The sequence below is a fragment of the Antedon mediterranea genome, chromosome 7 (genome assembly GCF_964355755.1).
Source record: "Antedon mediterranea chromosome 7, ecAntMedi1.1, whole genome shotgun sequence".
NCBI classification, from domain to species: domain Eukaryota; kingdom Metazoa; phylum Echinodermata; class Crinoidea; order Comatulida; family Antedonidae; genus Antedon; species Antedon mediterranea.
Genome location: NC_092676.1, coordinates 13,009,659 through 13,037,064, shown reverse-complemented (window position 1 = coordinate 13,037,064; position 27,406 = coordinate 13,009,659).

Genomic DNA, 27,406 nt, shown 5'->3' with positions numbered 1-27,406 from the left:
TTTGAAGCTATTTTGTACACTTTGATGTTTTTGTTTGAAAAGTTTATCGAAATGCTCAAAACGCTCTAAAACGGTTTTAAATGTGATTTTAAGCACTTTGATGTTTTTGTGTAACCAAGTGTCATCGAAATGCACAAAATGGTCTAAAACGTCTCCAAATGCGATTTGGAGATATTCTAAACACTTTGGTCTTTTTATGTTAACAAATTTTTTCGAAATGCACAAAATGGTCTAAAACATCTCTAAATGCGATTTGAAGCAATTTTCTACACTTTGATGTTTTTGTGTGAAAAGTTTTTCGAAAATCACAAAATGGTCTAAAACGTCTCCAAATGCGATTTGAAGGAATTTTGTACACTTTGATGTTTTTGTGTGAAAAGTTTTTTCGAAAAACACAAAATGGTCTAAAACGTCTCCAAATGCGATTTGGAGATATTCTAAACACTTTGGTCTTTTTATGTTAACAAGTTTCATCGAAATGCACAAAATGGTCTAAAACGTCTCCAAATGCGATTTGGAGATATTCTAAACACTTTGGTCTTTTTATGTTAACAAATTTTTTCGAAATGCACAAAATGGTCTAAAACGTCTCTAAATGCGATTTGAAGATATTCTGTGCACTTTGATGTTTTTGTGTGAAAAGTTTTATCGACATGCTCAAAATGGTTTAAAACGATTTCAGACACGGTATTAAGATATTCTGTGCACTTTGATGTTTTTGTGTGAAAAGTTTTATCGAAATGCACAAAATGGTCTAAAACCTCTCTAAATGCGATTTGAAGCAATTTTGTACACTTTGATGTTTTTGTGTGAAAAGTTTTTTCGAAAAACACAAAATGGTCTAAAACGTCTCCAAATGCGATTTGGAGATAATCTAAACACTTTGGTCTTTTTATGTTAACAAATTTTTTCGAAATGCACAAAATGGTCTAAAACGTCTCTAAATGCGATTTGAAGATATTCTGGGCACTTTGATATTTTTGTGTGAAAAGTTTTATCGACATGCTCAAAATGGTTTAAAACGTTTTCAAACACAATATTAAGCTATTTTGTGCAATTTGATGTTTTTGTGTGAAAAGTTTTATCAAAATGCACAAAATGGTCTAAAACGTCTCTAAATGCGATTTGAAGCTATTTTGTACACTTTGATGTTTTTGTGTGAAAAGTTTTATCGAAATGCTCAAAATGCTCTAAAACGGTTTTAAATGTGATTTTAAGCACTTTGATGTTTTTGTGTAACCAAGTTCCATCGAAATGCACAAAATGGTTTAAAACGTCTCCAAATGCGATTTGGAGATATTCTAAACACTTTGGTCTTTTTATGTTAACAAATTTTTTCGAAATGCACAAAATAGTCTAAAACGTCTCCAAATGCGATTTGAAGCTATTTTGTGCACTCTGATTTATTTGTGTGAAAAGTTTTATCGAAACGCTCAAAATGGTCTAAAACGGTTTCAAATGTGATTTTAAGCACTTTGATGTTTTTGTGTAACCAAGTTTCATCGAAATGCACAAAATGGTCTAAAACGTCTCCAAATGCGATTTGAAGCTATTTTGTACACTTTGATGTTTTTGTGTGAAAAGTTTTATCGAAATGCTCAAAATGGTCTAAAACGGTTTCAAATGTGATTTGAAGCTATTTTGTAAACTTTGATGTTTTTGTGTGAAAAGTTTTATCGAAATGCTCAAAATGCTCTAAAACGGTTTCAAATGTGATTTTAAGCACTTTGATGTTTTTGTGTAACCAAGTTTCATCGAAATGCACAAAATGGTCTAAAACGTCTCCAAATGCGATTTGAAGCTATTCTAAGCACTTTGGTGTTTTTATGTTAAAAAGTTTTTTTCGAAATGCACAAAATGGTTTAAAACGTCTCCAAATGCGATTTGAAGCTATTCTGTGCACTTTTATGTTTTTGTGTGAAAAGTTTTATCGACATGCTCAAAATGGTCTAAAACGTTTTCAAACACGATATTAAGCTATTTTGTGCAATTTGATGTTTTTGTGTGAAAAGTTTTATCGAAACGCACAAAATGGTCTAAAACATCTCTAAATGCGATTTGAAGCTATTTTGTGCACTTTGATGTTTTTGTGTGAAAAGTTTTATCGAAATGCTCAAAATGCACTAAAACGGTTTTAAATTTGATTTTAAGCACTTTGATGTTTTTGTGTAACCAAGATTCATCGAAACGCACAAAATGGTCTAAAACGTCTCCAAATACGATTTGAAGCTATTTTGTACACTTTGATGTTTTTGTTTGAAAAGTTTATCGAAATGCTCAAAACGCTCTAAAACGGTTTTAAATGTGATTTTAAGCACTTTGATGTTTTTGTGTAACCAAGTGTCATCGAAATGCACAAAATGGTCTAAAGCGTCTCCAAATGCGATTTGGAGATATTCTAAACACTTTGGTCTTTTTATGTTAACAAATTTTTTCGAAATGCACAAAATGGTCTAAAACATCTCTAAATGCGATTTGAAGCAATTTTCTACACTTTGATGTTTTTGTGTGAAAAGTTTTTCGAAAATCACAAAATGGTCTAAAACGTCTCCAAATGCGATTTGAAGGAATTTTGTACACTTTGATGTTTTTGTGTGAAAAGTTTTTTCGAAAAACACAAAATGGTCTAAAACGTCTCCAAATGCGATTTGGAGATATTCTAAACACTTTGGTCTTTTTATGTTAACAAGTTTCATCGAAATGCACAAAATGGTCTAAAACGTCTCCAAATGCGATTTGGAGATATTCTAAACACTTTGGTCTTTTTATGTTAACAAATTTTTTCGAAATGCACAAAATGGTCTAAAACGTCTCTAAATGCGATTTGAAGATATTCTTTGCACTTTGAAGTTTTTGTGTGAAAAGTTTTATCGACATGCTCAAAATGGTTTAAAACGATTTCAGACACGGTATTAAGATATTCTGTGCACTTTGATGTTTTTGTGTGAAAAGTTTTATCGAAATGCACAAAATGGTCTAAAACCTCTCTAAATGCGATTTGAAGCAATTTTGTACACTTTGATGTTTTTGTGTGAAAAGTTTTTTCGAAAAACACAAAATGGTCTAAAACGTCTCCAAATGCGATTTGGAGATAATCTAAACACTTTGGTCTTTTTATGTTAACAAATTTTTTCGAAATGCACAAAATGGTCTAAAACGTCTCTAAATGCGATTTGAAGATATTCTGGGCACTTTGATATTTTTGTGTGAAAAGTTTTATTGACATGCTCAAAATGGTTTAAAACGTTTTCAAACACAATATTAAGCTATTTTGTGCAATTTGATGTTTTTGTGTGAAAAGTTTTATCGAAACGCACAAAATGGTCTAAAACATCTCTAAATGCGATTTGAAGCTATTTTGTGCACTTTGATGTTTTTGTGTGAAAAGTTTTATCGAAATGCTCAAAATGCACTAAAACGGTTTTAAATTTGATTTTAAGCACTTTGATGTTTTTGTGTAACCAAGATTCATCGAAACGCACAAAATGGTCTAAAACGTCTCCAAATACGATTTGAAGCTATTTTGTACACTTTGATGTTTTTGTTTGAAAAGTTTATCGAAATGCTCAAAACGCTCTAAAACGGTTTTAAATGTGATTTTAAGCACTTTGATGTTTTTGTGTAACCAAGTGTCATCGAAATGCACAAAATGGTCTAAAGCGTCTCCAAATGCGATTTGGAGATATTCTAAACACTTTGGTCTTTTTATGTTAACAAATTTTTTCGAAATGCACAAAATGGTCTAAAACATCTCTAAATGCGATTTGAAGCAATTTTCTACACTTTGATGTTTTTGTGTGAAAAGTTTTTCGAAAATCACAAAATGGTCTAAAACGTCTCCAAATGCGATTTGAAGGAATTTTGTACACTTTGATGTTTTTGTGTGAAAAGTTTTTTCGAAAAACACAAAATGGTCTAAAACGTCTCCAAATGCGATTTGGAGATATTCTAAACACTTTGGTCTTTTTATGTTAACAAGTTTCATCGAAATGCACAAAATGGTCTAAAACGTCTCCAAATGCGATTTGGAGATATTCTAAACACTTTGGTCTTTTTATGTTAACAAATTTTTTCGAAATGCACAAAATGGTCTAAAACGTCTCTAAATGCGATTTGAAGATATTCTTTGCACTTTGAAGTTTTTGTGTGAAAAGTTTTATCGACATGCTCAAAATGGTTTAAAACGATTTCAGACACGGTATTAAGATATTCTGTGCACTTTGATGTTTTTGTGTGAAAAGTTTTTTCGAAATGCACAAAATGGTCTAAAACGTCTCTAAATGCGATTTGAAGATATTCTGGGCACTTTGATATTTTTGTGTGAAAAGTTTTATCGACATGCTCAAAATGGTTTAAAACGTTTTCAAACACAATATTAAGCTATTTTGTGCAATTTGATGTTTTTGTGTGAAAAGTTTTATCAAAATGCACAAAATGGTCTAAAACGTCTCTAAATGCGATTTGAAGCTATTTTGTACACTTTTATGTTTTTGTGTGAAAAGTTTTATCGAAATGCTCAAAATGCTCTAAAACGGTTTTAAATGTGATTTTAAGCACTTTGATGTTTTTGTGTAACCAAGTTCCATCGAAATGCACAAAATGGTTTAAAACGTCTCCAAATGCGATTTGGAGATATTCTAAACACTTTGGTCTTTTTATGTTAACAAATTTTTTCGAAATGCACAAAATAGTCTAAAACGTCTCCAAATGCGATTTGAAGCTATTTTGTGCACTCTGATTTATTTGTGTGAAAAGTTTTATCGAAACGCTCAAAATGGTCTAAAACGGTTTCAAACGTGATTTTAAGCACTTTGATGTTTTTGTGTAACCAAGTTTCATCGAAATGCACAAAATGGTCTAAAACGTCTCCAAATGCGATTTGAAGCTATTTTGTACACTTTGATGTTTTTGTGTGAAAAGTTTTATCGAAATGCTCAAAATGGTCTAAAACGGTTTCAAATGTGATTTGAAGCTATTTTGTAAACTTTGATGTTTTTGTGTGAAAAGTTTTATCGAAATGCTCAAAATGCTCTAAAACGGTTTCAAATGTGATTTTAAGCACTTTGATGTTTTTGTGTAACCAAGTTTCATCGAAATGCACAAAATGGTCTAAAACGTCTCCAAATGCGATTTGAAGCTATTCTAAGCACTTTGGTGTTTTTATGTTAAAAAGTTTTTTTCGAAATGCACAAAATGGTTTAAAACGTCTCCAAATGCGATTTGAAGCTATTCTGTGCACTTTTATGTTTTTGTGTGAAAAGTTTTATCGACATGCTCAAAATGGTCTAAAACGTTTTCAAACACGATATTAAGCTATTTTGTGCAATTTGATGTTTTTGTGTGAGAAGTTTTATCGAAACGCACAAAATGGTCTAAAACATCTCTAAATGCGATTTGAAGATATTCTGTTCACTTTTATGTTTTTGTGTGAAAAGTTTTATCGACATGCTCAAAATGGTCTAAAACGTTTTCAAACACGATATTAAGCTATTTTGTGCAATTTGATGTTTTTGTGTGAAAAGTTTTATCGAAATGCTCAAAATGCACTAAAACGGTTTTAAGTGTGATTTTAAGCACTTTGATGTTTTTGTGTAACCAAGATTCATCGAAACGCACAAAATGGTCTAAAACGTCTCCAAATGCGATTTGAAGCTATTTTGTACACTTTGATGTTTTTGTGTGAAAAGTATTATCGAAATGCTAAAAATGCTCTAAAACGGTTTTAAATGTGATTTTAAGCACTTTGATGTTTTTGTGTAACCAAGTGTCATCGAAATGCACAAAATGGTCTAAAACGTCTCCAAATGCGATTTGGAGATATTCTAAACACTTTGGTCTTTTTATGTTAACAAATTTTTTCGAAATGCACAAAATTGTTTTAAAACATCTCTCAAAACATTTTTTTTGCGATTTGAAGCAATTTTCTACACTTTGATGTTTTTGTGTGAAAAGTTTTTCGAAAATCACAAAATGGTCTAAAACGTCTCCAAATGCGATTTGAAGCAATTTTGTACACTTTGATGTTTTTGTGTGAAAAGTTTTTTCGAAAAACACAAAATGGTCTAAAACGTCTCCAAATGCGATTTGGAGATATTCTAAACACTTTGGTCTTTTTATGTTAACAAATTTTTTCGAAATGCACAAAATGGTCTAAAACGTCTCTAAATGCGATTTGAAGATATTCTGTGCACTTTGATATTTTTGTGTGAAAAGTTTTATCGACATGCTCAAAATGGTTTAAAACGTTTTCAAACACGATATTAAGCTATTTTGTGCAATTTGATGTTTTTGTGTGAAAAGTTTTAACAAAATGCACAAAATGGTCTAAAACGTCTCTAAATACGATTTGAAGTTATTTTGTACACTTTGATGTTTTTGTGTGAAAAGTTTTATCGAAATGCACAAAATGGTCTAAAACCTCTCTAAATGCGATTTGAAGCTATTTTGTACACTTTGATGTTTTTGTGTGAAAAGTTTTATCGAAATGCTCAAAATGCTCTAAAACGGTTTTAAATGTGATTTTAAGCACTTTGATGTTTTTGTGTAACCAAGTTTCATCGAAATGCAAAAAATGGTCTAAAGTACGTCTCCAAATGTGATTTGAAGATATTCTAAACACTTTGGTCTTTTTATGTTAACACATTTTATCGAAATGCACAAAATGCTCTAAAACGTCTCCAAATGCAATTTGAAGCTATTCTGTTCACTTTTATGTTTTTGTGTGAAAAGTTTTATCGACATGCTCAAAATGGTCTAAAACGTTTTCAAACACGATATTAAGCTATTTTGTGCAATTTGATGTTTTTGTGTGAAAAGTTTTATCGAATTGCACAAAATGGTCTAAAACATCTCTAAATGCGATTTGAAGCTATTTTGTGCACTTTGATGTTTTTGTGTGAAAAGTTTTATCGAAATGCTCAAAATGCTCTAAAACGGTTTGAAATGTGATTTTAAGCATTTTTATGTATTTGTGTAACCAAGTTTCATCGAAATTCCCAAAATGGTCTAAAACGTCTCTAAATGCGATTTGAAGCTATTTTGTACACTTTGTTGTTTTTATGTGAAAAGTTTTATCGAAATGCACAAAATGGTTTAAAACGTCTCCAAATGCGATTTGAAGCTATTCTGTGCACTTTGATGTTTTTTTGTGTAAAGTTTTATCGACATGCTCAAAATGGTTTAAAACGATTTCAAACACGGTATTAAGCTATTTTGTGCAATTTGATGTTTTTGTGTGAAAAGTTTTATCGAAATGCTCAAAATGCTCTAAAACGGTTTTAAATGTGATTTTAAGCACTTTGATGTTTTTGTGTAACCAAGTTCCATCGAAATGCACAAAATGGTTTAAAACGTCTCCAAATGCGATTTGGAGATATTCTAAACACTTTGGTCTTTTTATGTTAACAAATTTTTTCAAAATGCACAAAATAGTCTAAAACGTCTCCAAATGCGATTTGAAGCCATTTTGTGCACTTTGATTTTTTTGTGTGAAAAGTTTTATCGAAATGCTCAAAATGGTCTAAAACGGTTTCAAATGTGATTTTAAGCACTTTCATGTTTTTGTGTAACCAAGTTTCATCGAAATGCACAAAATGGTCTAAAACGTCTCCAAATGCGATTTGAAGCTATTTTGTACACTTTGATGTTTTTGTGTGAAAAGTATTATCGAAATGCTCAAAATGGTCTAAAACGGTTTCAAATGTGATTTTAAGCACTTTCATGTTTTTGTGTAACCAAGTTTTATCGACATGCTCAAAATGGTTTAAAATGATTTCAAACACGGTATTAAGCTATTTTGTGCAATTTGATGTTTTTGTGTGAAAAGTTTTATCGAAATGCACAAAATGGTCTAAAACATCTCTAAATGCGATTTGAAGCTATTTTGTGCACTTTGATGTTTTTTTGTAAAAAGTTTATCGAAATGCTCAAAACGCTCTAAAACGGTTTTAAATGTGATTTTAAGCACTTTGATGTTTTTGTGTAACCATGTTTCATCGAAATGCACAAAATGGTCTAAAACGTCTCTAAATGCGATTTGAAGCTATTTTGTACACTTTGATGTTTTTGTGTGAAAAGTTTTATCGAAATGCACAAAATGGTCTAAAACCTCTCCAAATGCGATTTGAAGCTATTTTGTGCACTTTGATTTTTTTGTGTGAAAAGTTTTATCGAAATGCTCAAAATGCTCTAAAACGGTTTCAAATGTGATTTTAAGCACTTTGATGTTTTTGTGTAACCAAGTTTCATCGAAATGCACAAAATGTGTCTAAAACGTCTCCAAATGCGATTTGAAGCTATTTTGTACACTTTGATGTTTTTGTGTGAAAAGTATTATTGAAATGTTAAAAATGCTCTAAAACGGTTTCAAATGTGATTTTAAGCACTTTGATGTTTTTGTGTAACCAAGTTTCATCGAAATGCACAAAATGGTCTAAAACGTCTCCAAATGCGATTTGAAGCTATTCTGTACACTTTGATGTTTTTGTGTGAAAAGTTTTATCGAAATGCTCAAAATGGTCTAAAACGGTTTCAAATGTGATTTGAAGCACTTTGATGTTTTTGTGTAACCAAGTTTCATCGAAATGCAAAAAATGGTCTAAAACGTCTCCAAATGTGATTTGAAGATATTCTAAACACTTCTTTTTATGTTAACACATTTTATCGAAATGCACAAAATGCTCTAAAACGTCTCCAAATGCAATTTGAAGCTATTCTGTGCACTTTGATGTTTTTTGTGAAAAGTTTTATCGACATGCTCAAAATGGTTTAAAACGATTTAAAATGGTTTAAAACGATTTTGTGCAATTTGATGTTTTTGTGTGAAAAGTTTTATCGAAATGCACAAAATGGTCTAAAACGTCTCTAAATGCAATTTGAAGCTATTTTGTACACTTTGATGTTTTTGTGTGAAAAGTTTTATCGAAATGCACAAAATTGTCTAAAACCTCTCTAAATGCGATTTGAAGCTATTTTGTACACTTTGATGTTTTTGTGTGAAAAGTTTTATCGAAATGCTAAAAATGCTCTAAAACGGTTTTAAATGTGATTTTAAGCACTTTGATGTTTTTGTGTAACCAAGTTCCATCGAAATGCACAAAATGGTTTAAAACGTCTCCAAATGCGATTTGGAGATATTCTAAACACTTTGGTCTTTTTATGTTAACAATTTTTTTCGAAATGCACAAAATAGTCTAAAACGTCCCCAAATGCGATTTGAAGCTATTTTGTGCACTTTGATTTTTTTGTGTGAAAAGTTTTATCGAAATGCTCAAAATGGTCTAAAACGGTTTCAAATGTGATTTTAAGCACTTTGATGTTTTTGTGTAACCAAGTTTCATCGAAATGCACAAAATGGTCTAAAACGTCTCCAAATGCGATTTGAAGCTATTTTGTACACTTTGATGTTTTGTGTGAAAAGTATTATCGAAATGCTAAAAATGCTCTAAAACGGTTTCAAATGTGATTTTAAGCACTTTGATGTTTTTGTGTAACCAAGTTTCATCGAAATGCACAAAATGGTCTAAAACGTCTCCAAATGCGATTTGAAGCTATTTTGTACACTTTGATGTTTTTGTGTGAAAAGTTTTATCGAAATGCTCAAAATGGTCTAAAACGGTTTCAAATGTGATTTGAAGCTATTTTGTACACTTTGATGTTTTTGTTTGAAAAGTTTTATCGAAATGCTCAAAATGCTCTAAAACGGTTTCAAATGTGATTTTAAGCACTTTGATGTTTTTGTGTAACCAAGTTTCATCGAAATGCACAAAATGGTCTAAAACGTCTCCAAATGCGATTTGGAGATATTCTAAACACTTTGATGTTTTTGTGTGAAAAGTTTTATCGACATGCTCAAAATGGTTTAAAATGATTTCAAACACGGTATTAAGCTATTTTGTGCAATTTGATGTTTTTGTGTGAAAAGTTTTATCGAATTGCACAAAATGGTCTAAAACATCTCTAAATGCGATTTGAAGCTATTTTGTGCACTTTTATGTTTTTGTGTGAAAAGTATTATCGAAATGCTAAAAATGCTCTAAAACGGTTTCAAATGTGATTTTAAGCACTTTGATGTTTTTGTGTAACCAAGTTTCATCGAAATGCACAAAATGGTCTAAAACGTCTCCAAATGCGATTTGAAGCTATTTTGTACACTTTGATGTTTTTGTGTGAAAAGTTTTATCGAAATGCTCAAAATGGTCTAAAACGGTTTCAAATGTGATTTGAAGCTATTTTGTACACTTTGATGTTTTTGTGTGAAAAGTTTTATCGAAATGCTCAAAATGCTCTAAAACGGTTTCAAATGTGATTTTAAGCACTTTGATGTTTTTGTGTAACCAAGTTTCATCGAAATGCACAAAATGGTCTAAAACGTCTCAAATTGCGATTTGGAGATATTCTAAACACTTTGGTCTTTTTATGTTAACAAATTTTTTCGAAATGCACAAAATGGTCTAAAACGTCTCTAAATGCGATTTGAAGATATTCTGTGCACTTTGATGTTTTTGTGTGAAAAGTTTTATCGACATGCTCAAAATGGTTTAAAATGATTTCAAACACGGTATTAAGCTATTTTGTGCAATTTGATGTTTTTGTGTGAAAAGTTTTATCGAAATGCTCAAAACGCTCTAAAACGGTTTTAAATGTGATTTTAAGCACTTTGATGTTTTTGTGTAACCAAGTTTCATCGAAATGCACAAAATGGTCTAAAACGTCTCTAAATGCGATTTGAAGATATTCTGTGCACTTTGATATTTTTTTGTGAAAAGTTTTATCGACATGCTCAAAATGGTTTAAAACGTTTTCAAACACGATATTAAGCTATTTTGTGCAATTTGATGTTTTTGTGTGAAAAGTTTTATCGAAATGCACAAAATGGTCTAAAACGTCTCTAAATGCGATTTGAAGCTATTTTGTACACTTTGATGTTTTTGTGTGAAAAGTTTTATCGAAATGCACAAAATGGTCTAAAACCTCTCCAAATGCGATTTGAAGCTATTTTGTGCAGTTTGATTTTTTTGTGTGAAAAGTTTTATCGAAATGCTCAAAATGCTCTAAAACGGTTTCAAATGTGATTTTAAGCACTTTGATGTTTTTGTGTGAAAAGTTTTATCGAAATGCTCAAAATGCTCTAAAACGGTTTCAAATGTGATTTTAAGCACTTTGATGTTTTTGTGTAACCAAGTTTCATCGAAATGCACAAAATGGTCTAAAACGTCTCCAAATGCGATTTGAAGCTATTCTGTACACTTTGATGTTTTTGTGTGAAAAGTTTTATCGAAATGCTCAAAATGGTCTAAAACGGTTTCAAATGTGATTTGAAGCTATTTTGTACACTTTGATGTTTTTGTGTGAAAAGTTTTATCGAAATGCTCAAAATGCTCTAAAACGGTTTCAAATGTGATTTTAAGCACTTTGATGTTTTTGTGTAACCAAGTTTCATCGAAATGCACAAAATGGTCTAAAACGTCTCCAAATGCGATTTGGAGATAATCTAAACACTTTGGTCTTTTTATGTTAACAAATTTTTTCGAAATGCACAAAATGGTCTAAAACGTCTCTAAATGCGATTTGAAGATATTCTGGGCACTTTGATATTTTTGTGTGAAAAGTTTTATCGACATGCTCAAAATGGTTTAAAACGTTTTCAAACACAATATTAAGCTATTTTGTGCAATTTGATGTTTTTGTGTGAAAAGTTTTATCAAAATGCACAAAATGGTCTAAAACGTCTCTAAATGCGATTTGAAGCTATTTTGTACACTTTGATGTTTTTGTGTGAAAAGTTTTATCGAAATGCTCAAAATGCTCTAAAACGGTTTTAAATGTGATTTTAAGCACTTTGATGTTTTTGTGTAACCAAGTTCCATCGAAATGCACAAAATGGTTTAAAACGTCTCCAAATGCGATTTGGAGATATTCTAAACACTTTGGTCTTTTTATGTTAACAAATTTTTTCGAAATGCACAAAATAGTCTAAAACGTCCCCAAATGCGATTTGAAGCTATTTTGTGCACTTTGATTTTTTTGTGTGAAAAGTTTTATCGAAATGCTCAAAATGGTCTAAAACGGTTTCAAATGTGATTTTAAGCACTTTGATGTTTTTGTGTAACCAAGTTTCATCGAAATGCACAAAATGGTCTAAAACGTCTCCAAATGCGATTTGAAGCTATTTTGTACTCTTTGATGTTTTTGTGTGAAAAGTATTATCGAAATGCTAAAAATGCTCTAAAACGGTTTCAAATGTGATTTTAAGCACTTTGATGTTTTTGTGTAACCAAGTTTCATCGAAATGCACAAAATGGTCTAAAACGTCTCCAAATGCGATTTGAAGCTATTTTGTACACTTTGATGTTTTTGTGTGAAAAGTTTTATCGAAATGCTCAAAATGGTCTAAAACGGTTTCAAATGTGATTTGAAGCTATTTTGTACACTTCGATGTTTTTGTGTGAAAAGTTTTATCGAAATGCTCAAAATGCTCTAAAACGGTTTCAAATGTGATTTTAAGCACTTTGATGTTTTTGTGTAACCAAGTTTCATCGAAATGCACAAAATGGTCTAAAACGTCTCCAAATGCGATTTGGAGATATTCTAAACACTTTTGTCTTTTTATGTTAACAAATTTTTTCGAAATGCACAAAATGGTCTAAAACGTCTCTAAATGCGATTTGAAGATATTCTGTGCACTTTGATGTTTTTGTGTGAAAAGTTTTATCGACATGCTCAAAATGGTTTAAAATGATTTCAAACACGGTATTAAGCTATTTTGTGCAATTTGATGTTTTTGTGTGAAAAGTTTTATCAAAATGCACAAAATGGTCTAAAACGTCTCTAAATGCGATTTGAAGCTATTTTGTACACTTTGATGTTTTTGTGTGAAAAGTTTTATCGAAATGCTCAAAATGCTCTAAAACGGTTTTAAATGTGATTTTAAGCACTTTGATGTTTTTGTGTAACCAAGTTCCATCGAAATGCACAAAATGGTTTAAAACGTCTCCAAATGCGATTTTGAGATATTCTAAACACTTTGGTCTTTTTATGTTAACAAATTTTTTCGAAATGCACAAAATAGTCTAAAACGTCCCCAAATGCGATTTGAAGCTATTTTGTGCACTTTGATTTTTTTGTGTGAAAAGTTTTATCGAAATGCTCAAAATGGTCTAAAACGGTTTCAAATGTGATTTTAAGCACTTTGATGTTTTTGTGTAACCAAGTTTCATCGAAATGCACAAAATGGTCTAAAACGTCTCCAAATGCGATTTGAAGCTATTTTGTACTCTTTGATGTTTTTGTGTGAAAAGTGTTATCGAAATGCTAAAAATGCTCTAAAACGGTTTCAAATGTGATTTTAAGCACTTTGATGTTTTTGTGTAACCAAGTTTCATCGAAATGCACAAAATGGTCTAAAACGTCTCCAAATGCGATTTGAAGCTATTTTGTACACTTTGATGTTTTTGTGTGAAAAGTTTTATCGAAATGCTCAAAATGGTCTAAAACGGTTTCAAATGTGATTTGAAGCTATTTTGTACACTTCGATGTTTTTGTGTGAAAAGTTTTATCGAAATGCTCAAAATGCTCTAAAACGGTTTCAAATGTGATTTTAAGCACTTTGATGTTTTTGTGTAACCAAGTTTCATCGAAATGCACAAAATGGTCTAAAACGTCTCCAAATGCGATTTGGAGATATTCTAAACACTTTTGTCTTTTTATGTTAACAAATTTTTTCGAAATGCACAAAATGGTCTAAAACGTCTCTAAATGCGATTTGAAGATATTCTGTGCACTTTGATGTTTTTGTGTGAAAAGTTTTATCGACATGCTCAAAATGGTTTAAAATGATTTCAAACACGGTATTAAGCTATTTTGTGCAATTTGATGTTTTTGTGTGAAAAATTTTATCGAAATGCAAAAAATGGTCTAAAACATCTCTAAATGCGATTTGAAGCTATTTTGTGCACTTTGATGTTTTTGTGTAAAAAGTTTATCGAAATGCTCAAAACGCTCTAAAACGGTTTTAAATGTGATTTTAAGCACTTTGATGTTTTTGTGTAACCAAGTTTCATCGAAATGCACAAAATGGTCTAAAACGTCTCTAAATAAGATTTGAAGCTATTTTGTACACTTTGATGTTTTTGTGTGAAAAGTTTTATCGAAATGCACAAAATGGTCTAAAACCTCTCCAAATGCGATTTGAAGCTATTTTGTGCACTTTGATTTTTTTGTGTGAAAAGTTTTATCGAAATGCTCAAAATGCTCTAAAACGGTTTCAAATGTGATTTTAAGCACTTTGATGTTTTTGTGTTACCAAGTTTCATCGAAATGCACAAAATGGTCTAAAACGTCTCCAAATGCGATTTGAAGCTATTTTGTACACTTTGATGTTTTTGTGTGAAAAGTATTATCGAAATGTTAAAAATGCTCTAAAACGGTTTCAAATGTGATTTTAAGCACTTTGATGTGTTTGTGTAACCAAGTTTCATCGAAATGCACAAAATGGTCTAAAACGTCTCCAAATGCGATTTGAAGCTATTCTATACACTTTGATGTTTTTGTGTGAAAAGTTTTATCGAAATGCTCAAAATGGTCTAAAACGGTTTCAAATGTGATTTGAAGCTATTTTGTACACTTTGATGTTTTTGTGTGAAAAGTTTTATCGAAATGCTCAAAATGCTCTAAAACGGTTTCAAATGTGATTTTAAGCACTTTGATGTTTTTGTGTAACCAAGTTTCATCGAAATGCACAAAATGGTCTAAAACGTCTCCAAATGCGATTTGGAGATATTCTAAACACTTTGGTCTTTTTATGTTAACAAATTTTTTCGAAATGCACAAAATGGTCTAAAACGTCTCTAAATGCGATTTGAAGATATTCTGTGCACTTTGATGTTTTTGTGTGAAAAGTTTTATCGACATGCTCAAAATGGTTTAAAACGATTTCAGACACGGTATTAAGATATTCTGTGCACTTTGATGTTTTTGTGTGAAAAGTTTTATCGAAATGCACAAAATGGTCTAAAACCTCTCTAAATGCGATTTGAAGCAATTTTGTACACTTTGATGTTTTTGTGTGAAAAGTTTTTTCGAAAAACACAAAATGGTCTAAAACGTCTCCAAATGCGATTTGGAGATAATCTAAACACTTTGGTCTTTTTATGTTAACAAATTTTTTCGAAATGCACAAAATGGTCTAAAACGTCTCTAAATGCGATTTGAAGATATTCTGGGCACTTTGATATTTTTGTGTGAAAAGTTTTATCGACATGCTCAAAATGGTTTAAAACGTTTTCAAACACAATATTAAGCTATTTTGTGCAATTTGATGTTTTTGTGTGAAAAGTTTTATCAAAATGCACAAAATGGTCTAAAACGTCTCTAAATGCGATTTGAAGCTATTTTGTACACTTTGATGTTTTTGTGTGAAAAGTTTTATCGAAATGCTCAAAATGCTCTAAAACGGTTTTAAATGTGATTTTAAGCACTTTGATGTTTTTGTGTAACCAAGTTCCATCGAAATGCACAAAATGGTTTAAAACGTCTCCAAATGCGATTTGGAGATATTCTAAACACTTTGGTCTTTTTATGTTAACAAATTTTTTCGAAATGCACAAAATAGTCTAAAACGTCTCCAAATGCGATTTGAAGCTATTTTGTGCACTCTGATTTATTTGTGTGAAAAGTTTTATCGAAACGCTCAAAATGGTCTAAAACGGTTTCAAATGTGATTTTAAGCACTTTGATGTTTTTGTGTAACCAAGTTTCATCGAAATGCACAAAATGGTCTAAAACGTCTCCAAATGCGATTTGAAGCTATTTTGTACACTTTGATGTTTTTGTGTGAAAAGTTTTATCGAAATGCTCAAAATGGTCTAAAACGGTTTCAAATGTGATTTGAAGCTATTTTGTACACTTTGATGTTTTTGTGTGAAAAGTTTTATCGAAATGCTCAAAATGCTCTAAAACGGTTTCAAATGTGATTTTAAGCACTTTGATGTTTTTGTGTAACCAAGTTTCATCGAAATGCACAAAATGGTCTAAAACGTCTCCAAATGCGATTTGAAGCTATTCTAAGCACTTTGGTGTTTTTATGTTAAAAAGTTTTTTCGAAATGCACAAAATGGTCTAAAACGTCTCCAAATGCGATTTGAAGCTATTCTGTGCACTTTGATGTTTTTGTGTGAAAAGTTTTATCGACATGCTCAAAATGGTCTAAAACGTTTTCAAACACGATATTAAGCTATTTTGTGCAATTTGATGTTTTTGTGTGAAAAGTTTTATCGAAACGCACAAAATGGTCTAAAACATCTCTAAATGCGATTTGAAGCTATTTTGTGCACTTTTATGTTTTTGTGTGAAAAGTTTTATCGACATGCTCAAAATGGTCTAAAACGTTTTCAAACATGATATTAAGCTATTTTGTGCAATTTGATGTTTTTGTGTGAAAAGTTTTATCGAAACGCACAAAATGGTCTAAAACATCTCTAAATGCGATTTGAAGCTATTTTGTGCACTTTGATGTTTTTGTGTGAAAAGTTTTATCGAAATGCTCAAAATGCACTAAAACGGTTTTAAATGTGATTTTAAGCACTTTGATGTTTTTGTGTAACCAAGATTCATCGAAACGCACAAAATGGTCTAAAACGTCTCCAAATACGATTTGAAGCTATTTTGTACACTTTGATGTTTTTGTTTGAAAAGTTTATCGAAATGCTCAAAACGCTCTAAAACGGTTTTAAATGTGATTTTAAGCACTTTGATGTTTTTGTGTAACCAAGTTTCATCGAAATGCGCAAAATGGTCTAAAACGTCTCCAAATGCGATTTGGAGATATTCTAAACACTTTGGTCTTTTTATGTTAACAATTTTTTTCGAAATGCACAAAATGGTCTAAAACGTCTCTAAATGCGATTTGAAGATATTCTGTGCACTTTGATATTTTTGAGTGAAAAGTTTTATCGACATGCTCAAAATGGTTTAAAACGTTTTCAAACACGATATTAAGCTATTTTGTGAATTTTGATGTTTTTGTGTGAAAAGTTTTACCAAAATGCACAAAATGGTCTAAAACGTCTCCAAATGCGATTTGAAGCAATTTTGTACACTTTGATGTTTTTGTGTGAAAAGTTTTTTCGAAAAACACAAAATGGTCTAAAACGTCTCCAAATGCGATTTGGAGATATTCTAAACACTTTGGTCTTTTTATGTTAACAAATTTTTTCAAAATGCACAAAATGGTCTAAAACGTCTCTAAATGCGATTTGAAGATATTCTGTGCACTTTGATATTTTTGAGTGAAAAGTTTTATCGACATGCTCAAAATGGTTTAAAACGTTTTCAAACACGATATTAAGCTATTTTGTGCAATTTGATGTTTTTGTGTGAAAAGTTTTACCAAAATGCACAAAATGGTCTAAAACGTCTCCAAATGCGATTTGAAGCTATTCTGTGCACTTTGATATTTTTATGTGAAAAGTTTTATCGACATGCTCAAAATGGTTTAAAACGTTTTCAAACACGATATTAAGCTATTTTGTGCAATTTGATGTTTTTGTGTGAAAAGTTTTACCAAAATGCACAAAATGGTCTAAAACGTCTCTAAATGCGATTTGAAGTTATTTTGTACACTTTGATGTTTTTGTGTGAAAAGTTTGATCGAAATGCTCAAAATGCTCTAAAACGGTTTTAAATGTGATTTTAAGCACTTTGATGTTTTTGTGTAACCAAGTTCCATCGAAATGCACAAAATGGTTTAAAACGTCTCCAAATGCGATTTGGAGATATTCTAAACACTTTGGTCTTTTTATGTTAACAAATTTTTTCGAAATGCACAAAATAGTCTAAAACGTCTCCAAATGCGATTTGAAGCTATTTTGTGCACTTTGATTTTTTTGTGTGAAAAGTTTTATCGAAATGCTCAAAATGGTCTAAAACGATTTCAAATGTGATTTTAAGCACTTTGATGTTTTTGTGTAACCAAGTTTCATCGAAATGCACAAAATGGTCTAAAACGTCTCCAAATGCGATTTGAAGCTATTTTGTACACTTTGATGTTTTTGTGTGAAAAGTATTATCGAAATGCTAAAAATGCTCTAAAACGGTTTCAAAAGTGATTTTAAGCACTTTGATGTTTTTGTGTAACCAAGTTCCATCGAAATGCACAAAATGGTTTAAAACGTCTCCAAATGCGATTTGGAGATATTCTAAACACTTTGGTCTTTTTATGTTAACAAATTTTTTCGAAATGCACAAAATAGTCTAAAACGTCTCCAAATGCGATTTGAAGCTATTTTGTGCACTTTGATTTTTTTGTGTGAAAAGTTTTATCGAAATGCTCAAAATGGTCTAAAACGATTTCAAATGTGATTTTAAGCACTTTGATGTTTTTGTGTAACCAAGTTTCATCGAAATGCACAAAATGGTCTAAAACGTCTCCAAATGCGATTTGAAGCTATTTTGTACACTTTGATGTTTTTGTGTGAAAAGTTTTATCGAAATGCTCAAAATGGTCTAAAACGGTTTCAAATGTGATTTGAAGCTATTTTGTACACTTTGATGTTTTTGTGTGAAAAGTTTTATCGAAATGCTCAAAATTCTCTAAAACGGTTTCAAATGTGATTTTAAGCACTTTGATGTTTTTGTGTAACCAAGTTTCATCGAAATGCACAAAATGGTCTAAAACGTCTCCAAATGCGATTTGGAGATATTCTAAACACTTTGGTCTTTTTATGTTAACAAATTTTTTCGAAATGCACAAAATGGTCTAAAACGTCTCTAAATGCGATTTGAAGATATTCTGTGCACTTTGATGTTTTTGTGTGAAAAGTTTTATCGACATGCTCAAATTGGTTTAAAACGATTTCAAACACGGTATTAAGCTTTTTTGTGCAATTTGATGTTTTTGTGTGAAAAGTTTTATCGAAATGCACAAAATGGTCTAAAACATCTCTAAATGCTATTTTGTGCACTTTGATGTTTTTGTGTGAAAAGTTTATCGAAATGCTCAAAACGCTCTAAAACGGTTTTAAATGTGATTTTAAGCACTTTGATGTTTTTGTGTAACCAAGTTTCATCGAAATGCACAAAATGGTCTAAAACGTCTCCAAATGCGATATGGAAATATTCTAAACACTTTGGTCTTTTTATGTTAACAAATTTTTTCGAAATGCACAAAATGGTCTAAAACGTCTCTAAATGCGATTTGAAGCAATTTTCTACACTTTGATGTTTTTGTGTGAAAAGTTTTTCGAAAATCACAAAATGGTCTAAAACGTCTCCAAATGCGATTTGAAGCAATTTTGAACACTTTGATGTTTTTGTGTGAAAAGTTTTTTCGAAAAACACAAAATGGTCTAAAACGTCTCCAAATGCGATTTGGAGATATTCTAAACACTTTGGTCTTTTTATGTTAACAAATTTTTTCGAAATGCACAAAATGGTCTAAAACGTCTCTAAATGCGATTTGAAGATATTCTGTGCACTTTGATATTTTTGTGTGAAAAGTTTTATCGACATGCTCAAAATGGTTTAAAACGTTTTCAAACACGATATTAAGCTATTTTGTGCAATTTGATGTTTTTGTGTGAAAAGTTTTATCGACATGCTCAAAATGGTTTAAAACGTTTTCAAACACGATATTAAGCTATTTTGTGCAATTTGATGTTTTTGTGTGAAAAGTTTTATCAAAATGCACAAAATGGTCTAAAACGTCTCTAAATACGATTTGAAGTTATTTTGTACACTTTGATGTTTTTGTGTGAAAAGTTTTATCGAAATGCACAAAATGGTCTAAAACCTCTCTAAATGCGATTTGAAGCTATTTTGTACACTTTGATGTTTTTGTGTGAAAAGTTTTATCGAAATGCTCAAAATGCTCTAAAACGGTTTTAAATGTGATTTTAAGCACTTTTATGTATTTGTGTAACCAAGTTTCATCGAAATGCCCAAAATGGTCTAAAACGTCTCTAAATGCGATTTGAAGATATTCTGTGCACTTTGATGTTTTTGTGTGAAAAGTTTTATCGACATGCTCAAATTGGTTTAAAACGATTTCAAACACGGTATTAAGCTTTTTTGTGCAATTTGATGTTTTTGTGTGAAAAATTTTATCGAAATGCACAAAATGTTCTAAAACATCTCTAAATGCGATTTGAAGCTATTTTGTGCACTTTGATGTTTTTGTGTGAAAAGTTTATCGAAATGCTCAAAATGGTAAAAACGGTTTTAAACACGATATTAAGCTATTTTGTGCAATTTGATGTTTTTGTGTGAAAAGTTTTATCGAAATGCACAAAATGGTCTAAAACGTCTCAAAATGCGATTTGAAGCTATTTTGTACACTTTGATGTTTTTGTGTGTAAAGTTTTATCGAAATGCACAAAATGGTCTAAAACCTCTCTAAATGCGATTTGAAGCTATTTTGTACACTTTGATGTTTTTGTGTGAAAAGTTTTATCGAAATGCTCAAAATGCTCTAAAACGGTTTTAAATGTGATTTTAAGCACTTTGATGTTTTTGTGTAACCAAGTTCCATCGAAATGCACAAAATGGTTTAAAACGTCTCCAAATGCGATTTGGAGATATTCTAAACACTTTGGTCTTTTTATGTTAACAAATTTTTTCGAAATGCACAAAATGGTCTAAAACGTCTCTAAATGCGATTTGAAGATATTCTGTGCACTTTGATATTTTTGAGTGAAAAGTTTTATCGACATGCTCAAAATGGTTTAAAACGTTTTCAAACACGATATTAAGCTATTTTGTGCAATTTGATGTTTTTGTGTGAAAAGTTTTATCAAAATGCACAAAATGGTCTAAAACGTCTCCAAATGCGATTTGAAGCTATTCTGTGCACTTTGATATTTTTATGTGAAAAGTTTTATCGACATGCTCAAAATGGTTTAAAACGTTTTCAAACACGATATTAAGCTATTTTGTGCAATTTGATGTTTTTGTGTGAAAAGTTTTATCAAAATGCACAAAATGGTCTAAAACGTCTCTAAATGCGATTTGAAGTTATTTTGTACACTTTGATGTTTTTGTGTGAAAAGTTTTATCGAAATGCTCAAAATGCTCTAAAACGTCTCCAAATGCGATTTGAAGCCATTTTGTACACTTTGATGTTTTTGTGTGAAAAGTTTTATCGAAATGCTCAAAATGGTCTAAAACGGTTTCAAATGTGATTTGAAGCTATTTTGTACACTTTGATGTTTTTGTGTGAAAAGTTTTATCGAAATGCTCAAAATGCTCTAAAACGGTTTCAAATGTGATTTTAAGCACTTTGATGTTTTTGTGTAACCAAGTTTCATCGAAATGCACAAAATGGTCTAAAACGTCTCCAAATGCGATTTGGAGATGTTCTAAACACATTGGTCTTTTAATGTTAACAAATTTTTTCGAAATGCACAAAATGGTCTAAAACGTCTCTATATGCGATTTGAAGATATTCTGTGCACTTTGATGTTTTTGTGTGAAAAGTTTTATCGACATGCTCAAAATGGTTTAAAACGATTTCAAACACGGTATTAAGCTATTGTGTGCAATTTGATGTTTTTGTGTGAAAAGTTTTTTCGAAATGCACAAAATGGTCTAAAACATCTCTAAATGCGATTTGAAGCTATTTTGTGCACTTTGATGTTTTTGTGTGAAAAGTTTATCGAAATGCTCAAAACGCTCTAAAACGGTTTTAAATGTGATTTTAAGCACTTTGATGTTTTTATGTAACCAAGTTTCATCGAAATGCACAAAATGGTCTAAAACGTCTCCAAATGCGATTTGGAGATATTCTAAACACTTTGGTCTTTTTATGTTAACAAATTTTTTCGAAATGCACAAAATGGTCTAAAACGTCTCTAAATGCGATTTGAAGATATTCTGTGCACTTTGATATTTTTGTGTGAAAAGTTTTATCGACATGCTCAAAATGGTTTAAAACGTTTTCAAACACGATATTAAGCTATTTTGTGCAATTTGATGTTTTTGTGTAACCAAGTTTCATCGAAATGCACAAAATGGTCTAAAACGTCTCCAAATGCGATTTGAAGCTATTTTGTACACTTTGATGTTTTTGTGTGAAAAGTATTATCGAAATGCTAAAAATGTTCTAAAACGGTTTCAAATGTGATTTTAAGCACTTTGATGTTTTTGTGTAACCAAGTTCCATCGAAATGCACAAAATGGTTTAAAACGTCTCCAAATGCGATTTGGAGATATTCTAAACACTTTGGTCTTTTTATGTTAACAAATTTTTTCGAAATGCACAAAATAGTCTAAAACGTCTCCAAATGCGATTTGAAGCTATTTTGTACACTTTGATGTTTTTGTGTGAAAAGTATTATCGAAATGCTAAAAATGCTCTAAAACGGTTTCAAATGTGATTTTAAGCACTTTGATGTTTTTGTGTGAAAAGTATTATCGAAATGTTAAAAATGCTCTAAAACGGTTTCAAATGTGATTTTAAGCACTTTGATGTTTTTGTGTAACCAAGTTTCATCGAAATGCACAAAATGGTCTAAAACGTCTCCAAATGCGATTTGAAGCTATTCTGTACACTTTGATGTTTTTGTGTAACCAAGTTTCATCGAAATGCACAAAATGGTCTAAAACGTCTCCAAATGCGAATTGAAGCTATTTTGTACACTTTGATGTTTTTGTGTGAAAAGTTTTATCGAAATGCTCAAAATGGTCTAAAACGGTTTCAAATGTGATTTGAAGCTATTTTGTACACTTTGATGTTTTTGTGTGAAAAGTTTTATCGAAATGCTCAAAATGCTCTAAAACGGTTTCAAATGTGATTTTAAGCACTTTGATGTTTTTGTGTAACCAAGTTTCATCGAAATGCACAAAATGGTCTAAAACGTCTCCAAATGCGATTTGGAGATATTCTAAACACTTTGGTCTTTTTATGTTAACAAATTTTTTCGAAATGCACAAAATGGTCTAAAACGTCTCTAAATGCGATTTGAAGATATTCTGTGCACTTTGATGTTTTTGTGTGAAAAGTTTTATCGACATGCTCAAAATGGTTTAAAATGATTTCAAACACGGTATTAAGCTATTTTGTGCAATTTGATGTTTTTGTGTGAAAAGTTTTATCGAAATGCACAAAATGGTCTAAAACATCTCTAAATGCGATTTGAAGCTATTTTGTGCACTTTGATGTTTTTGTGTAAAAAGTTTATCGAAATGCTCAAAACGCTCTAAAACGGTTTTAAATGTGATTTTAAGCACTTTGATGCACAAAATGGTCTAAAACGTCTCCAAATGCGATTTGAAGCTATTTTGTACACTTTGATGTTTTTGTGTGAAAAGTATTATCGAAATGCTCAAAATGCTCTAAAACGCTTTCAAATGTAATTTTAAGCACTTTGATGTTTTTGTGTAACCAAGTTTCATCGAAATGCACAAAATGGTCTAAAACGTCTCCAAATGCGATTTGAAGCTATTTTGTACACTTTGATGTTTTTGTGTGAAAAGTTTTATCGAAATGCACAAAATGGTCTAAAACCTCTCTAAATGCGATTTGAAGCTATTTTGTACACTTTGATGTTTTTGTGTGAAAAGTTTTATCGACATGCTCAAAATGGTTTAAAACGATTTCAAACACGGTATTAAGCTATTTTGTGCAATTTGATGTTTTTGTGTGAAAAGTTTTATCGAAATGCACAAAATGGTCTAAAACATCTCTAAATGCGATTTGAAGCTATTTTGTGCACTTTGATGTTTTTGTGTGAAAAGTTTATCGAAATGCTCAAAACGCTCTAAAACGGTTTTAAATGTGATTTTAAGCACTTTGATGTTTTTGTGTAACCAAGTTTCATCGAAATGCACAAAATGGTCTAAAACGTCTCCAAATGCGATTTGGAGATATTCTAAACGCTTTGGTCTTTTTATGTTAACAAATTTTTTCGAAATGCACAAAATGGTCTAAAACGTCTCTAAATGCGATTTGAAGATATTCTGTGCGCTTTGATATTTTTGTGTGAAAAGTTTTATCGACATGCTCAAAATGGTTTAAAACGTTTTCAAACACGATATTAAGCTATTTTGTGCAATTTGATGTTTTTGTGTGAAAAGTTTTATCGAAATGCACAAAATGGTCTAAAACCTCTCTAAATGCGATTTGAAGCTATTTTGTACACTTTGATGTTTTTGTGTGAAAAGTTTTATCGAAATGCTCAAAATGGTTTAAAACGTCTCCAAATGCGATTTGAAGCTATTCTGTGCACTTTGATGTTTTTTTGTGAAAAGTTTTATCGACATGCTCAAAATGGTTTAAAACGATTTCAAACACGGTATTAAGCTATTTTGTGCAATTTGATGTTTTTGTGTGAAAAGTTTTATCGAAATGCACAAAATGGTCTAAAACGTCTCTAAATGCGATTTGAAGCTATTTTGTACACTTTGATGTTTTTGTGTGAAAAGTTTTATCGAAATGCACAAAATGGTCTAAAACCTCTCTAAATGCGATTTGAAGCTATTTTGTACACTTTGATGTTTTTGTGTGAAAAGTTTTATCGAAATGCTCAAAATGCTCTAAAACGGTTTTAAATGTGATTTTAAGCACTTTGATGTTTTTGTGTAACCAAGTTCCATCGAAATGCACAAAATGGTTTAAAACGTCTCCAAATGCGATTTGGAGATATTCTAAACACTTTGGTCTTTTTATGTTAACAAATTTTTTCAAAATGCACAAAATAGTCTAAAACGTCTCCAAATGCGATTTGAAGCTATTTTGTGCACTTTGATTTTTTTGTGTGAAAAGTTTTATCGAAATGCTCAAAATGGTCTAAAACGGTTTCAAATGTGATTTTAAGCACTTTGATGTTTTTGTGTAACCAAGTTTCATCGAAATGCACAAAATGGTCTAAAACGTCTCCAAATGCGATTTGAAGCTATTTTGTACACTTTGATGTTTTTGTGTGAAAAGTATTATCGAAATGCTAAAAATGCTCTAAAACGGTTTCAAATGTGATTTTAAGCACTTTGATGTTTTTGTGTAACCAAGTTTCATCGAAATGCACAAAATGGTCTAAAACGTCTCCAAATGCGATTTGGAGATATTCTAAACACTTTGGTCTTTTTATGTTAACAAATTTTTTCGAAATGCACAAAATGGTCTAAAACGTCTCTAAATGCGATTTGAAGCTATTTTGTACACTTTGATGTTTTTGTGTGAAAAGTTTTATCGAAATGCTCAAAATGCTCTAAAACGGTTTCAAATGTGATTTTAAGCACTTTGATGTTTTTGTGTAACCAAGTTTCATCGAAATGCAAAAAATGGTCTAAAACGTCTCCAAATGTGATTTGAAGATATTCTAAACACTTTGATGTTTTTTGTGAAAAGTTTTATCGAAATGCTCAAAATGGTTTAAAACGATTTAAAATGGTTTAAAACGATTTTGTGCAATTTGATGTTTTTGTGTGAAAAGTTTTATCGAAATGCACAAAATGGTCTAAAACGTCTCTAAATGCAATTTGAAGCTATTTTGTACACTTTGATGTTTTTGTGTGAGAAGTTTTATCGAAATGCACAAAATTGTCTAAAACCTCTCTAAATGCGATTTGAAGCTATTTTGTACACTTTGATGTTTTTGTGTGAAAAGTTTTATCGAAATGCTAAAAATGCTCTAAAACGGTTTTAAATGTGATTTTAAGCACTTTGATGTTTTTGTGTAACCAAGTTTCATCGAAATGCAAAAAATGGTCTAAAACGTCTCTAAATGCGATTTGAAGCTATTTTGTAAACTTTGATGTTTTTGTGTGAAAAGTTTTATCGAAATGCTCAAAATGCTCTAAAACGGTTTCAAATGTGATTTTAAGCACTTTGATGTTTTTGTGTAACCAAGTTTCATCGAAATGCAAAAAATGGTCTAAAACGTCTCCAAATGTGATTTGAAGATATTCTAAACACTTTGGTCTTTTTATGTTAACACATTTTATCGAAATGCACAAAATGCTCTAAAACGTCTCCAAATGCAATTTGAAGCTATTCTGTGCACTTTGATGTTTTTTGTGAAAAGTTTTATCGACATGCTCAAAATGGTTTAAAACGATTTAAAATGGTTTAAAACGATTTTGTGCAATTTGATGTTTTTGTGTGAAAAGTTTTATCGAAATGCACAAAATGGTCTAAAACGTCTCTAAATGCAATTTGAAGCTATTTTGTACACTTTGATGTTTTTGTGTGAAAAGTTTTATCGAAATGCACAAAATTGTCTAAAACCTCTCTAAATGCGATTTGAAGCTATTTTGTACACTTTGATGTTTTTGTGTGAAAAGTTTTATCGAAATGCTAAAAATGCTCTAAAACGGTTTTAAATGTGATTTTAAGCACTTTGATGTTTTTGTGTAACCAAGTTTCATCGAAATGCACAAAATGGTCTAAAACGTCTCCAAATGCGATTTGAAGCTATTTTGTACACTTTGATGTTTTTGTGTGAAAAGTTTTATCGAAATGCTCAAAATGGTCTAAAACGGTTTCAAATGTGATTTGAAGCTATTTTGTACACTTTGATGTTTTTGTGTGAAAAGTTTTATCGAAATGCTCAAAATGCTCTAAAACGGTTTCAAATGTGATTTTAAGCACTTTGATGTTTTTGTGTAACCAATTTTCATCGAAATGCACAAAATGGTCTAAAACGTCTCCAAATGCGATTTGGAGATATTCTAAACACTTTGGTCTTTTTATGTTAACAAATTTTTTCGAAATGCACAAAATGGTCTAAAACGTCTCTAAATGCGATTTGAAGATATTCTGTGCACTTTGATGTTTTTGTGTGAAAAGTTTTATCGACATGCTCAAAATGGTTTAAAATGATTTCAAACACGGTATTAAGCTATTTTGTGCAATTTGATGTTTTTGTGTGAAAAGTTTTATCGAAATGCACAAAATGGTCTAAAACATCCCTAAATGCGATTTGAAGCTATTTTGTGCACTTTGATGTTTTTGTGTAAAAAGTTTATCGAAATGCTCAAAACGCTCTAAAACGGTTTTAAATGTGATTTTAAGCACTTTGATGTTTTTGTGTAACCAAGTTTCATCGAAATGCACAAAATGGTCTAAAACGTCTCTAAATGCGATTTGAAGCTATTTTGTACACTTTGATGTTTTTGTGTGAAAAGTTTTATCGAAATGCACAAAATGGTCTAAAACCTCTCCAAATGCGATTTGAAGCTATTTTGTGCACTTTGATTTTTTTGTGTGAAAAGTTTTTTCGAAATGCTCAAAATGCTCTAAAACGGTTTCAAATGTGATTTTAAGCCCTTTGATGTTTTTGTGTAACCAAGTTTCATCGAAATGCACAAAATGGTCTAAAACGTCTCCAAATGCGATTTGAAGCTATTTTGTACACTTTGATGTTTTTGTGTGAAAAGTATTATCGAAATGTTAAAAATGCTCTAAAACGGTTTCAAA